At 40.7% G+C, this 14,973-nt stretch overlaps 2 long non-coding RNA genes across 2 annotated transcripts in view; both read left to right on the forward strand.

The window, feature by feature from the left end:
* LOC116591288 overlaps nucleotides 1–14,973 on the forward strand; it is a 76,463-nt gene that overhangs the window by 9,123 nt on the left and 52,367 nt on the right. The window lies entirely within an intron of this gene.
* The window catches only part of LOC116591287, a 35,542-nt gene that overhangs the window by 4,025 nt on the left and 16,544 nt on the right, over nucleotides 1–14,973 (forward strand). Inside the window, exon 2 of the long non-coding RNA XR_004285933.1 lies at nucleotides 14,863–14,958. This is a non-coding gene — a long non-coding RNA (uncharacterized LOC116591287). The remainder of the gene's footprint in view (nucleotides 1–14,862; nucleotides 14,959–14,973) is intronic.

Raw genomic sequence — 14,973 nt, forward strand, 5'->3', positions numbered from 1 at the left:
TGAGGTTAAGAGCACTGATTTGGGGCTCAAGGCAAAGTTTGCCACATATAACTGGATGATCTTAAATAAAATTTATTTTGATCTTAAATAAAATTATTTAACCTCTCTGACTGATTTTTATCTGTAAAATAAGAATGCTAACACCTACCCCATAACTTAAATGAGATTGTGTATATAAAGCTTAGCACTGGCATGCCTGGGTGGCTCAGTGGGTTAAAACCTCTGCCTTTGGCTCAGGTCATGATCCCAGAGTCCTGGGATTGAGCCCCAAATCAGGCTCTCTGCTCAGCAGGGAGCCTGCTTGCCTCTCTCTCTCTCTCTCTCTCTCTCTCTCTCTCTCCCTCCCTGTACCTCTCTGCCTACTTGTGATCTCTGTCAAATAAAATCTTTAAAAAAAAAAAAAAAGATGAGTACATAAAATGCTCAGTAAATATAAAATATGATCATCCTCATCTTCATTATGGCTTTCCCTTACACCATGGGACCTCTGGGCCTATTTGCTTTCACCCAGAATTAAAGTCTCATCCCTTCCTTTCCTGGCCAGCTTTGCCTTATAGCCTGTCACAGTTTTTGCTCAGGTGTAAGTGACACTTGCCGTGATTTTGCTGGTTCGCACTAGGGGTCTACAGGAACAAAGATGGAGAATATCTGTGTGACCTTATATATTAGCAAGAAGAGAGGCCTCAAGGGAAGAACTATGAAGACTTGAGTTTTAGCATCTTTGATTCTTGAGACTCACACAGGAGTGAATTACTGCCCTCTGTCCATATGTTTGCCTTTCTCTTCCAACTGGGGAACACATTAAGGAAATGACATGGTCTTATTCATCTTTGTCTTCCTAGTGTCTGTCATGATGCTTAGATATAGTAAGCGCTTATTAAATATTGTGGAGTAAATGAAAACTGACTTTAAAAATTCCATTTATTTGTTGCTTTAAGTCGGGTACATTTCTGCATTTCAGAAGTACCAGAAAAACATACCAAAATGTTATGTGAAACGCTGGTTTTCTCCATGTGCTGGGATTTGGAAGTGATATTTTTTCTTTGTGCTTTTAGAATTTGGTAGATTAATAACATTACCAGCAACTGGTGTTATCGAGAAAAGGTAACACTTGTGAGATGTTTGGACTTGACTTGTGAGATGGAAGAGCATGGTGTTTCTAGACCAAAGAGTGACATGAGAAATTCAGGGTGGTGGTGGAATGCAGAATTGTCCTTGTGCTCTCACCGAATACTGAGCAGGCCATGGTTTATATGGTTCTGGAGTTCAACTTTGTCACTCTTTTATGGAGCTCTTGCCTCTTTGAAGCCACTATTGCCTTCAGCCTTCCAGTAAGGGGCCAGAGTGACCAATCCCATTGGATAGGAGTCAGAAAGTTTATGCTTTTGACCCAAGTTTAAGGTCCTGCACTTTGCTCTCCTCTAACCTAATCTTCTATACCATAGCTCAGAGCAGTGACTTATACCCCTTTCCCCCAGTGCAAATGCTTACTGATAGGAGCAATTGACAGGAACCAGGATGCCTAATTATATTTAGTTTACAAGTAGTGTCATTTCTTAATGGCTTGAGAAAGTTTCATTCTTTCTCCTTTCCTCTGCTGCAACTAATTCTCATAACTGGTTGTTTTCAGCAGTGATCTACATGCTCTTACCTCTTCTTCACAATTAGTGGGACATGAAGGTGTGTTTTGTAGACTCTGAACTCTTCTGCTTCCAAACTGGGCTCTGGTATGGCTGTAAAAGTTATGAGTCACTGAGGAACAAGTTCAAGTCAAGCATTTGCCGCTATGGCCTCACAGATTATCTTGAGAAATGCATACTGAATCATCATGCTGTTGTCTGGGTCCGCACAGGTGATAGCTGTGTCTTTTGTACAGGTGCAGTGGCAGGCTGGTAGATTATTTGACTTCTGGGGATCACAGGCACAGGCTCACCCCATCAGCCTTTTATAAAGCTCTTTCTCTGGTAAGAAGTAATTGCTGGGAATTCCACACACCAGATTAGGAAGAAGTGAGTGGGTGTCATAGGCATGAGCAATTTGATTACTGAGTTAGTCTTGACTAGATTTTGTATCATTTTTTAAAAAGATTTTATTTATTTATTTGGGCAGCAGGGAGAGAGAATGCATAAGCAGTGGGGAGGGGCAGAGGGAGAGGAAGAAGCGGACTCCACACAGAGCAGGGAGCCTGTTGTGGGACTCAGTCCCAGGACCCTGAGATCATGACCTAAGCTGAAGGTAGATGCTTAACCCACTGAGCACCCAGGTGCCCCTAGATTTTATATCTCTTTAAAAAAATTATTAGTGGGGAGGCTGCTGGGAAGATGGCAGAGTAAGAGGACCTTGGGCTCACCTCTTGCCATGTGGCCACCTAGAGAACACCCACCTAGACATAAATAAGCCAGAAAGATACCTGAAAGCTGTCAGAATAGACTCTCTGCAGCCTGACGTAGACAAGAGGCCACAGTGAAGCAGATTCACCCCCTCTGATTGCTCTTGGCAAGATCCCATCAAAGCAGTATCCCAAGCCTGGCAGTGTGTGTGCAGGCCAGACAAGGGCCAGCACCTCTCCAAAGTGAATCCTGCTTCAGGGAAAGGGGAGGATAACCACACATCAGTCTGATTGTAGGCCCCGCCCACCAACAAAAGCTTCTCAGGGGAAGTACCTACAGTTTGGTGCTACTTCATCTCTTCATTCAGGTGCTAAACACCTGGTCTGACCCAACTCAAGCCCAAGGCAGCCCCAGACGGGCCCACTAACACCACAGGCAACAGACTCTGCCCACAATAGGCAGAGAGCCATCACAGACTGGACTGAAGGCAAACACAACTCCACCATAATGGAAGGACACCCCTGTAGCAACACATAGAGGAGACACCCCTAAGGGACCATTTTCTGGTGAAAAGGAGACATTGCACTACAGGACCTCTTCTTCATAAAGCCATGACTTTCAAGTATGGGAGACATAGGTGACTTTCCTAACACAGAGAAACAGACACAGCAATAGACAGAATGAGGATACAGAGGAATATGTCCCAAATGAAAGAACAGAAACAAATCACAGCAAAAGACCTAAGCGAAATGGAGATAAGAAACATGTCTGATAGTGAATTTAAAGTAATGCTCAAGAAGATACTCACTGGACTTGAGAAAAGAGTACAGGACCTCCATGAGATCCTCCATCAAGAGAGAGGAGAAATAGGGGCGCCTGGGTGGCTCAGTGGGTTAAGCCGCTGCCTTCGGCTCGGGTCATGATCTCGGAGTCCTGGGATCGAGTCCCACATCGGGCTCTCTGCTCAGCAGGGAGCCTGCTTCCCTCTCTCTCTGCCTGCCTCTCTGTCTACTGTGATCTCTCTCTGTCAAATAAATAAATAAAATCTTTAAAAAAAAAAAAAAGAGGAGAAATAAAAAAGAACCAGGTAGAGCTATTGGACTCACTAAATGCCAATAAAAATAGACCACCTGGAATACATAGCAAACTAGAGGAAGTAGAAGAACAGCTTAGCAACCTGGAGGACAGAGTAGTGGGAAATAATCAAGCTGAGCAGATGAGAGGGCAAAAATATATGCCCTCTCATCTGCTCAGCTTGAGAATAGACCCAGGGAGCTCAGCAACACTGTCAAGCATAACAGTCGCATGTTAGGGATCCCAGAAGGAGAAGAGCGAGAAAAGGGAGCAGAAGGTTTTCTGAAGAAATAGTAGCTAAAAACTTGATGCTGGGGAAAGAAAGAGAAATCCAGATCCAGAAGACACAGAGAGCCCCCAACAAAACCAACCCAAAGAGGTCTTCACCAGGACAAAAAATAAGATAGCCAAAAGTAGTGATAAAAAGAGAATTTAAAAAACAACAAAAGAAGGAAAGCACTCATATATAAGGGCGACCCCGAAGGACTATCAGTGGGTTTTTCAGCAGAAACTCTGCAAGCCAGAAGGAGTGGCATGATAAATTATAACTGCTAAAAGGAAAAAAATCTACAGCCAAGAATACTCTATCCAGCAAGGCTTTCATTTAGAATAGAAGGAGAGAGAGAGTTTCCCAGAAAAACAAAAGTTAAAAGTGGAACCATCCACGTCCCTGTCACACATGATGTCACCTGTGGGTGCCAAATTCACAGTCCAGCCACCCTCTTGCCCGAGTCAGCATGCATGGCCTGTCGCCTGCTCAGTGCCAAGTGAACACACCTTCACCTCAGATTGCCAAGGGCTCAAACTGACATTCTTCCCCTCAAATTCCAGTCCCTGTGTTCAAGTTTGTGCATGAAAGTGGGCGTAATTATAATAGCAGAATGAAGGAACACAGTGATACTAATTCTGTGGACTATATAATGGATAAAAGGAGTGTGCTAGGCTGAGAATATCTCCAACAAGCATATCCAAGAACAACACATACAGCGTGATTCTGGTTAGTGAAAGAAACAAACCTGGGAAAAGTAAAACAAGATGAAATCAGAGGGAGACAAACCATTAGAGACTCTCAAGCATAGGAAACAAACTGAGGGTTGCTGGAAGGGAGTTGGGTGGGGGGATGGGGTATCTGGGTGATGAACATTAAGGGTGGCACTTGATGGAATGAGCACTGGGGGTTCTATGCAACTGATGAATCACTGAACTCTACTTCTGAAACTAATAATACACTGTATGGTAATTAATTGAATTTAAATTAAAGGTACCCCTCAAAAAAAACAATTTATTAGTGGTAGCATGAACTAGATTCTCCCACACATAGAGTTTATTATTTGGTAGTAATTTAGGCAATTTGGTGAAATAAGTTAATGAAGTAAATTTAATCTCTGCTAGAGCTTTAGCCAGCAATGTGTCATCTTTCCCAGGCACATTCTTTTGCTTAGCTAACTTGCCTCTGTTTCTAAGAGACCCTCAAAGGGTGATGCTAATGGTGGGCTTCCAAGTTCCTGAAGATATCTTTTGCCAGAAGACACTTTGAGAGGCACCAAGTGCTCTCCTGGAAGGGACTTCCTACCTGAATTCAGGAAATCATCTTTTCAGGCCTTTCAAAAAGTTCAGAGTCAAGCCCTCTGTTACTCTAGACAATTTAAAAATACATTCTGGAAAGTCTGGTTTTTTTTCTTTTAATATGGGAATAATTGAGTTTGCTTAACTTAATCGACTCTTAGGAAGTTGTGGTGGTATAGTGAGTTGAATGGTAACCTCTCAAAAGTTGTGCCCACACAGAACCTCAGAATGTGACCTTACTTGAAACAAAGGTCTTTGCAAATGTAATTAAAGTAGAATTAAAGTAGAGAATCTCAAAATGAGATCATCCTGGATTGTTAGTTTGGCCCTAAATCCAATGATAAATGTCCTTATAAAAGACAGAAAAGGAGAGGACATGGAAACATAGAGGAGAATGTCATATGAAGACAGAGACAGAGGTTGGAGTTTTGTTGCGACCAAGCCACGAAATGCCTAGAGCCACTAGAAATAGGAAGAGGTAAGGAAGGATTCTCTCCTAGTTCCTTCAGAGGAAGCTCAGTCCTGCTCATATCTTGATTTCAAACTTCTGGTCTCCAGCATCATTGAGTAAATAAATCTCTGTTGTTTTAAGACAGGCAGTTTGTAATGATTTGTTTTAGTAGCCCTAGAAAACTAATCCAAGCACATTCTTTGAGGTTCATGACCGTAAGTGCCCCTAGGGTGGCAGAATGACTTGGGAATGTGTATTCCTAAGCGTCATTTTCTGAGAGGTCTGGATTTAGTTGGTTTGTTAGAGTTACATCATATTCTTTTGGCACCTGATGAGGCATCAGCATATTTTAACTCACTCTGGAAAAGACCCCAAAACTAGGACACTAGGTGGCAATTTTTGGTAAAGGACTGATTATGAATGCAATAAGTTCTTTATGCATTTTTTAAGTAAACAAATAGTCCCTAATACCTTTTCCATTGGGAGTTCGCCTTCTTGAAGAACCTGAGGAACACCAAAGGTGTGAACAATAATTAACTTTTGATTGCAGTGTAAAGCCAAAAAGTCCTGTTTTGTTATCAGTTCTCTGAATCTCTAAGAGATTAAACATTTGATTAAACATATTTCAGCAACAGAAACTACTGAAATGGCTTTTGAACCATTTTAGTCACGTAGCTGTGTATTTACCATCTACGCAATGAAACAATATCCTGTACTCTGCTCATTTGTTTATGTGCTTGAAGGAACTGGGCTTCTACATCTATTCATTCCATCCTTTCTTGAACAACAAGGAAATGATTCAATTCAAGAAATATTTAGCCAGTGCCTATTATGTGCCCTGGACACTGTTAGATCTGGTGAGTTAAAATAAATGTGAAAGGCAAAGACCAAAAGTGCTTCCAGGTTAATCTATTAGGAAGAATGAAATAATCCTGGTTTCAAAGACACCTCAACTACCTAAGAGAGACAGCTAGAGAGACAAGCAAGCTTCACTGCACTGCTGATTTTCTCCTTCTCTCTGGTAGCTCCTTCTTGGTTTATTACCAGACCTCTACCTCCCCTGCCAGACATTAATTGGAGGAGTCCTACAAGATTTGAGTAGAGGTCTCTTTTCTTCTCTCTCTATCTCTTCCTAGGCAAGAATGTCCATACCCACTAATGCTTCAATTGCTACCAAGACACTCAGATATAGATCTTCTACCCAGAGACTTTCTCACAGCTCTGGACTGCCACATACATGCACATACAGCATGCCCATACAAAACTCACTCACTAGCATTGGCTTCTCCCTCAGATCTGACCATTTATCAATGTTCCCCATGCCAGAGAATGACCAAGACAGAAACCAAAGAGTTAGCTTTGATTCTTCCCTCTTCCAGATCTTTATCTCTAAAACATCATAGAATCCTCTCAGTTTTGCCTTCTGGATTTTTCTCAGCTCATCTGTTTCTCTTCATTTCCACTGTCACCTCTCTAATACATGGTACAACCTAGTCACAAGAGTGACTTCCCATCATTTTTGCCATATTTTGTTGGTTAGAAGCAAGTGTCAGGTCCTGTTCACACTAAAGGGGAAGAGATTATAAAGGCACAACAACCAGGGAGCCAAGGTCATGGGGCCAACTGAGAATTCTCCCTAACACAGATCTCAGCTTCAACTCTCTTCCTCAGGAAAACCTCCTCCAACCCCAGAATTGGGTCTTATCCCATACTTACAAGTTCTCATAGTACCATATACCTCTTCCTTCATAGCATTTATCACAGTTGTAATTTTAACTTAGTTAAATGACTGATTACTCTCTGTCTTCCACATTTGTTGGTTTCATGAGCTTTTTTGTTTTGTTCATAGTAGTACCAGGACTGGGACATTGTAGAAGCTCAAAACTGTTGAATAAGTGGACAGAAGAGTCATGGAATCTGACTAGACTTTGTTGTCTTGATTCCTCATGTAGAAATCAGAGAAAATCTCACTTCTAGGCTGTTTGCTTAATAGGCTGCTTTTCATTCTGGCTGAAAGAATGATGTCTGTAATGGAGCAGTATAAGTTTTTTGAAAAGGGGAGTGGAATACATAAATAAATAAATAAAAATTTAAAGAAAAGAAAGAAAAGGGAAGAGGGGGAGGGATAAAAACTAAGTTTTTATCTACCATAATGAAAACAGGCAAATCATGGTTTTTCAGAGTTGTAACCACAAAGAAGCATCCCAAATTGACAGTAATGTTAGAGGAAGTCAGGGAAAGAGTGGTAACCTGGAATCACCAATAAAAGTTATTGAAACTAATTTATTTTTATCTTATTTTCTGGAATTTCAGATTAGCTTGTGTTCAGGGATCTTTGCTAAACCATTGACAGATATAGGTTGATAGGAGAATTATGGCCAGATTCATGTTTGAGCCATTTTAGAAAACAGACATTTGCTTGCTTACCTGTGAGGTAACTGAATGAGCTTTCCCTTTTCTGAGACTAGTGTTCTGACTTGTGGCCCAGTATCATAGGATCTTCCTCACCTGCTTCGTGAAGGTGGTTAGCATTACCACCTCCATCATTATCTCTGGCAATTTGGAGCAGTTATTCTGTGCCAGCCCTATGCCAAATACTTGAGGTGTGTTATCTTGTTTACTTCTTATAATCCCTTTAAGTATGTAATGCCTACCATATAATAGTCGTTTTCAAATTGTGACTAGTATCAGAATCTGCTGGATGATGGTTAAAGCACAGATTGCTGGACCCTGCCTGCAGTTTCTGATTCAGTAAATTTGGTGTGGGGCCTGAGAATTTGCATTTTTAACAAGTTCTTCGATGTAGGTGTGATGAGGCTGATCTGGGGACCACACTTTAAGTTCTTAAGTTCAGAGAACAGTAGTTCTTGAGTCTATCACTCCCCATTTTCCTGATAAAGGAACTGAGGCTTAGAGAAGTAAATAAGGTTACATGGTCAGTTAAGTTATGCAGCAGGATTCAGATCCAACTTGAGTGACCTAAAATCACCAGGCAATGCTGCCAGAACCAAACATTCTTCTAAACTCATAACCAAAAGCCCAGCAATGTTGGGATAAATCAATCTTCAGATAAATTCAAACTTCTTTTTTTTAGAATTTAAAGATTTTATTTATTTATTTGACAGATCACAAGTAGGCAGAGAGACAGGCAGAGAGAGAGGAGGAAACAGGCTCCCCACTGAGCAGAGAGCCCAATGTGGGGCTTGATCCCAGGACCCTGGGATCATGACCTGAGCCGAAGGCAGAGGCTTTAACCAACTTAGCCACCCAGGTGCCCCAAATTCAAATATTCTTGATCACATTGGTTTGGCTAAAGTAACTACTTAATAGGTCTTAAACAGTTATGTCATTAAGTTTCAGTATGTTTAAAATCTGAAATTATTTAAGAGTTCATTAAAATGGCAGTTTGAAAATCTTAATCCAAAAACAGAGAAATCCAAAAATAATTTGATTAGGTTGACTCTGGAAGAAAATCTCTCATTCACTCCTCATGGAAGATGAAAGAGTTGGCTAGGATCAGAATCAAGCCTAAGCAAGTTCTTTTCTTGATGGGTATGAGAAAGGTCTAGCAAGCACAGACAAAAGCATACCCTCATTATGTTCATTCTCTATGCAAATCTATACCCGGAAGCCTGCAGTTTTGAAGTGGTAGATACTGTAGGTCAGAGGTAATATTCAGCTCTTGCTGAAATATGACCTGGACTGTGCTGTCAGTATTCACTTATAAGAAGAAGTGGGTCCTCCTTTCCATTCCCATCTCCCATCTCCTTCCTCTGGACCTTGCCCCAGGTGCTAACTTTGTCCCAAAGGCTTCAGGCTGGTTTTTTAGCCTGAGGCTTTCCTCCCTAATGATAACCAACAGAGTAACAACTTTATCTTTCTTTAAATGATGTTTTTACAGGATGTTTTTCCCAACCTGCAAGCTTACAGAGCCATTATATTCAAGATTCATCAAGACATATCCCTTTTTCTTTCTGTCCTTCATCTTACCAAACTTGCTTTTCGTTGTTTCATAATGAAATTTTTGCACCAATAAGCAAATCCCCTCTTCCTAAGCCTTTATACATTTTATTCCTGCTTCCTTTCCCCCATACCAGTTACTGTAATTCATTATTCTCAAACACCACTCACAATCCCCTTCCTTTAGGCATTCTTTCATGACTGACTTCATCTAACTCTAGTATTGTTCATTGGTCTTAATGGGCCAAGTTGGTACAAAATTAGTTTGAATGTTGAAAGATTTTTTCCTCTAAGTACTTTTCAGCCATTCAATTAGTGTTTTTTATCTTTCCAAACAGATGATAGGACCTTTGAGAGCAGGGATTGTCTTTATTTCTTTTGCTAAGTGCCCATTGGACCTCATTCATTCATTCATCATTCCTTATATTTTCATCAAGTATTTCATATATTCCAGACAGTGGGCTCATCCTCTTGCTTTCAGGAGAGGCCTGGTTGCTTTCATAAACCCTGTACTGCCCAGGAGCTCTCCGATCCAGAGCTTTGAATTTGGATGTGTGGGTAGTTGTGAATACCTTCCATTTACTTTTTAAGAAAGTCTAAAATATAGGTCAGGAAAAGAGATAGGAGGAGGCTTGCTGGAAAGTCAGAGTGTTTTTGTGGTGGGGGACTTGGTTGGATAGGGTGAGGTAAGGGGAGTCTTTTGAGGAAGTTGAGTTAGATCTGCATAACATTTCCTTATACACATCCTTTTGGCAAATACTAAATGAAAGGAAAAGTTAACTGTCAAACAGCTTTGACTAAGGCAGGGACAGATACATTTTATTTTCAAGAGATAGAGGCTAAATAATGAAAATCCAAAGAGAGTGGTTTTCTGAATTCATCCACCTTGGGAGTTTGATGACTTCGAGTAGTATCTTTGTTCCTGAGTCTCTCTCATCTTTTGGAAAAGTAGATATTAGAATTGGCACATTGGGATGTGTGGTTCGCTCAGCTGGTAGAGCATATGTCGATGTTGGAATTGGCACATTGGGGTGCCTGGTTGGCTGAGTTGGTAGAGCATGTGACTCTTGGTCTCAGGGTCATGAGTTCAGTTCCCACTTTGGGTATAGAGCTTACTTAGGGGGAAAAAAAAAAGAATTGACACATTAACAAACCTAGGCAATTGACAAATTAAAATTAAGTTCCTTAAATGATTACAACATTATATATACAGGCATTGATACTGTCTGTACCTGTCTATATATGTAATGTCTATCTGGAACAGTTACAAAGGCAAACAATTCACAGCTCAAGAATTGGTTATGTGGGGTGCCTGGCTGGCTCAGTTGGTGGAACATACAACTCTTGATCTTGGAGCTGTAAATTCAAGCCCCACTTTGGGCATCGAGATTACTTAAAAATAAAATCTTAAATCAAATTTAGAAGAAAGAAACTTGTGTACATTGAACTAATGTATGTGTTAAAGCTAAGATAAAGAAAATGGGGGTATGAGAAAACTCGGTATTTTTGCTCATTCTAAGCAATTTTGTTTGGCAACCATAAAGGCAAACCATCCCAGTAGTAAAGTGCCAGTCACTGCGAGGCAGTTTCAGCTCCTTTGTATCCTGTCTTCTTCTGTGGTTAGAACCATCAGGTCACCCCATCCCCCTAAGAAAGGGGCCAGAGTTTCTAGGTTTTGGTGGGTTTGTCCTGCATGGAGGGGACAAACACAGAAATTACTGAGAGCTGTCTTAGGAGTTAGAGCCTAGTGGTCAGCAGCCCTCTGGGCTGAACATTAGCTCCTGGAAGATAACTTTTTAAAGAGAAAACTAGGAAATCTCTCCCCATGTTTTCTCAGTGTTCATCTTTTTCTTTACTTTCCTTTTTCTTTGCTGTTAACTTTACCCTCTTCACCTTCATTTCTCTGACCCAAAACTATGCCAAAGCACACACTCATGGCTCCTTCCCTCATTCCATTTCAGTTAGAGGAGCGTTCTCAACATTAACGCTTCCCTTTCCTAGAGCCCTTTATTTAACCCAACTGAAGGGCAGTTCTCTTTGAGTTATCCTGTCCTTCCAAACTGATGGAAGAATGCAAAAAGCCTCATGCTGACAGAGGCAATAGGCCACTCCAGGAAGGAATAGGCTAAAGACTGTGACAGCCTCACTTTCCCTTTGTGTACCCCAAGCAATGGGGAAGGCAACTATGTGAGGTTTCCCCAACAACCTAGTCCACAAAGACCCAGGGCCAACTGTTTTTAACATATAAGATTTATAGGCATGGTGCAGGGTAAGGACAAGATACTTTACTTGGTAATCTTGCAAAGAAAATGATATTAACTACTAAGCCAACCTTGTTCTCTATTTGATGTAAATATTTTAGGTACATTATTATTAAGAGGAGAGGAATTTATTAAAATTTCATCAAATTTGGGGCACCTGGGTGGCTCAGTAGGTTAAGTGGCTGTCTTTGGCTCTAGTCGTGATCCCAGGATCCTGGAATTGAGCCCCTCATCAGGCTCCCTGCTCACTGGAGAGCCTGCTTCTCCCTCTTCCTCTGCCTGCCACTCTGCCCACTTGTGCTCTCTCTCTATCTCTCTTGTCAAATAAATAAATAAATCTTTGAAATTTCATCAAATTTTTCAAAGTCTTCATGTTGAAAACTAATTTGTGGGGATTGGGGCAGGGATTAACTAGGAAGGAACATGAAGGAACTTTCTGCAGTAAGGGTAATGTTTTATATTTGATAGGGGTTTGTATTACACAGGAGTATGCATTTGTCAAAACTCAGTACATGTACATTTAAGATTTGTACAATTCCTCATGTATAAATTTTACTTCAAAAGCAAAAACCCATAAATATAGAACTCCAGTTAATGATATGCATGCTGAATATTTAGAAAGATGTGTACTGCAGTTTACTTTGAAAAGCTTTGGGGTGCCTGGGTGGCTCAGTGGGTTAAAGCATCCGCCTTGGGCTCAGGTCACGATCCCAGGGTCCTGGGATCTAGCCCCACATGGGGCTTTCTGCTCAGCAGGGAGCCTGCTTCCCCCCCACCCCCACCCGCCTGCCTCTCTCCCAACTTGTGATCTCTGTATGTCAAATAAATAAATAAAATCTTAAAAAAAAAAAAAAAAGAAAAGCTTCAAAAAGATGTATCAAGGAATGGGTAAATGGGTAATAGTAAGTGATAAGGCAAGTATAGAAATACATTAATGGTAAAAATCTAGGTGGTGGGTAAATGGGTGCTCATTGTAAAAGTTTTAGAAATTGGATTTATGTTTGAAAATTTTAGTAATATTGAAAAAAGTCATTGTTGAGAGAATTAAATACCTCCATTAGCCAGCTGCTGTCATTTTGGAATACCCCAGTTATTCTGGCTAATAAAGCTAACATTATTATCTAGCTTGTTAATGTTTTGTTTAAACAACATTTTAAATGTTGTATTTAAGAAATACCACCTGGCCCTGTGTCATCTCTGGATTAAAAAAAGTCTTTATGGAAATGATGCCTTTCTTCCATTGTATACACATTGATTGAGAACACTAGTTTTGAGGGGGAAAGAAGCAACATTTAATTGTCCACAATTCTGACCTATATTTTTCTATAATCACTGCTACATTAATCCTACATAATTTTATCTGCTTAAGATATTTCTGTGATTTTCTTCTATAGGATATGAAAAATTTCCAAGGATGTGACAATATAGGAATCTGTATTTTTGATTCACCTTGTCATGTTTGTACTTTGTTTATCTTGTTTAGAAGAGGAAAGAGAATCCTTTCTAGATCAGATGTCAAATAATAAGGATTTTAGATATAAAACATATTACACTTCATAGTCTTTCAGTGACACCTCAATTCAATAGTCTCAGTGCATAGTTCATGTGGAGATTATACGTGGAGTAATATGTAAAATTTTGGCGTCAGATGTCAGTTCATTGTCTTAGAAGATGTCAAATTGGGTTCTTGGAGGATGAATAGAAGTTCACTAAACATGAGAAGGAGGGAAGGAGAGTAGCTAGTTTCATTTATGTATCTTCCATAATACCTAGCAGAGTAAACACAAGATGAATGTTTAGTCCAAGTTGCAAAAGTTTAAAGGTCAAGTTCCTAAACATATTGGAAGTGAACCAATGTAATTAAAAATAAACTGTCCTTTTACTTAGTGATCAAATTTCATTGTAAGGAATTCTGAGACAATGAGAAACTTGGGAGTTTTCTCAAGATGTGTGACCCTCCTTGAAGAAATGAGATCCTCTACCATGAAACCAAATATTGTGGTTTGCTTGATTGCCTTAAAATAAATATTCCAGACTTAATCCATCCAAATAAATCAAAATGGTATCCTGGGAGACCAAGGTGTTAATAATTCTCGACAAAGTTTTAGAACCCCTTTCTTGGGGTGGTATTCAAAGCCTACACCACTTTCTCTTGAATATCTTCAGAAAAAATAGATTTGATTTCTGAAGTAAGAAATTCATGTGGAGGCCAGCCGAATTGAGTGGGACTGGTTTTGGAAAGGGGTGCAGCTGTAAATCGATCCTGATTTTCTTGATATAAATTTGTTCTTCAGATTATCACAGAAGAATTTCAAAAATATTCTTAGCGTCATCAGAATACATGGATAACTTCCTGCAGTGATTACTTTGAAAGGGAAGCTTAGAAGAAAAAAAAAAGCTACAGTCCCACCTAGAAGCCTGGGAAGCATAAGCACAGCTCCACACTGGGCAGCGCGGGCTTGGAGGGAAACAGCGGCAACTACACCTCCAGCAGGCGTGGGCTTCTGAGGCAGTTTGCAGGCTCTTCCACACCTTGCTCAGGGCCTAACTCTACAAAAGCAGTTCTGGAAATGTGGCTGCTTAACATTTTGCTTTGTGGCAAAGCACAGAGAGGAGGTGGGCTGAGCCCTGTGGTAACTTTAGAAATGCCCCCCAATTTAGCAAGAAACAGAAAGCAGTCCTTCACCCTGGGGCCCTGGTATTCACCCAAATCCAGCTGGTACGGAAGAGCAGGCAGACGATGGTCCTCCGGGGTGAAAGAGAGAGGTGGAAAATGGAGGCAGTCTGAATCCTGTGTGCTCCACTGAGCTCTGAAGTAGCGGCGAGAGTGTATTGCAAAGGGAGGCTTGAGAGCATGGCGAGGTGTAGGAAGAGGTGTAGGATGAGTCAGGGCCAGCACCTTGAAAATAAAGAGGATGTGAGGGATGGTGTAGGTGAGAGAGGGGGAATTCGTTAGTGGGTTGTAAATCGAGTTACAAAAGAATAGGAGGAAATCAGGGGCCTTGAGCCTTCGGGAATTCTCCCCTGCTGTTTCTTCGCTCCTTTGTTATGAAATAACATTTTTCAGAGTCTAATTGCCCTATGCTTGGGCATTCTGACTTTTGGTTTATCCAGATTTATTCTTCTCCTTTAGTAACTGTTTCCCATCTAATTCCTGAGTGGTCGCAGTTTACTTAGTGCTTCATGTTTAAGTGACATCTTATCACCTTCTGTTTTCTAGACAAATACTATGATGTCCTCAATACCTGGAAACACCACCACCACCTCCTTCCTGTTCACCACCACAGCCCCTCTTGTAACCAAAAATTTGCAAAAGGTATTCTCATGCTCA

The sequence above is a fragment of the Mustela erminea genome, chromosome 5 (assembly GCF_009829155.1).
Source record: "Mustela erminea isolate mMusErm1 chromosome 5, mMusErm1.Pri, whole genome shotgun sequence".
NCBI lineage: Eukaryota > Metazoa > Chordata > Mammalia > Carnivora > Mustelidae > Mustela > Mustela erminea.